Below are 1,186 nucleotides of genomic sequence, written 5' to 3' on the forward strand. Positions count from 1 at the left end.
ACCACTTTGATGTAGGGGGCTACTATCAGGGACATAAGCTACAGGGGTACTACGTGGGGAGTTGGGCAGCGAGATGTCGGTTCACGTTACACTTGAACTTCTGCATGTCAGTATAGTTGGGGAAGCAGGAACCTGGAAGGGAATTCCAAAGTCTAACGGTTCTGGGGAAGAAACTACTGGAGTAGAAGGCTCTCTTACATCTAGGGATCTCTACTGTGAAGGGGTGGGATTTTGCGGCTTGTCGGGTTTGTCTGGGTATTTATGTCAAGGTGGTACAAGTGCTTGCAGTTCGTCAGAGCATTCACCGTTAAAGTACTTGTAGAACAGGCAGAGGGATGCTACATTTCCTCGATGGGACAGAGGCTGGAGCTGAGATGACAGTTCAGGACCTATTAGGTTGGCGCCTCTCTTTTGAACCTTGTCTAGGAGTGAGAGACTAGTAGCAGATGCACCGGCCCAAATATAACACCAATACTCCGTACATGGGCGAATGGTAGCCTTATAGAGGTAAGGATACTTTCGGACGTTAGTAGCTTTCTAGCAAGGTAGAGAGAGCCCACCTTCCTCGCAGCGGTCCTGGCAATGCTCTCAATGTAATTGTTCCAACTCATGTTTCCTGTAAACGTTAGGCCAAGGAGTTTAAAAGATGTACTTTCAGATAAAGAGTCATTGGCCATTGTTATTTGTGGTAGAGAATGTTTTCTGTAATTATTGAATGAAACAAGTTTAGTCTTGGCAGCATTGAATGTGACCATCTATTTTTGTCCCCATTCCACTACAGATTGGATGTCGTCCTCTAGTGTTTCTGCTATTTCTTTAGATATGTGTTCATTTGTTTTCCTGTCGTGTCTGTTATAGAGCGTGGTGTCATCAGCATATATATCCATCTCAGAGACAATTTTGTCAGGGAGGTCAATATTAGGAATAATAGAGGTCCAAGGATAGACCCTTGACGCACTTCCGCATGTATATAATATTGTTTAGATGTGCAACCATCGAGAACAACCTGGATTTTTCTCTTATCTAAGAAGGATTTAATTATGTTAAGTATTCTTCCGGTGATACCGTATAGTCTGATTTTCCTGAGAAGACCTTCGTGCCATACCCTGTCAAAAGCCTTAGATATATCTAGAGCTACCGCTAACTTAAATCTAATAATAATAATTACATATGATTAAACTAATAA

This window comes from Euprymna scolopes, chromosome 13, assembly GCF_053919585.1.
Source record: "Euprymna scolopes isolate OS-2025 chromosome 13, ASM5391958v1, whole genome shotgun sequence".
Lineage (NCBI taxonomy): Eukaryota > Metazoa > Mollusca > Cephalopoda > Sepiida > Sepiolidae > Euprymna > Euprymna scolopes.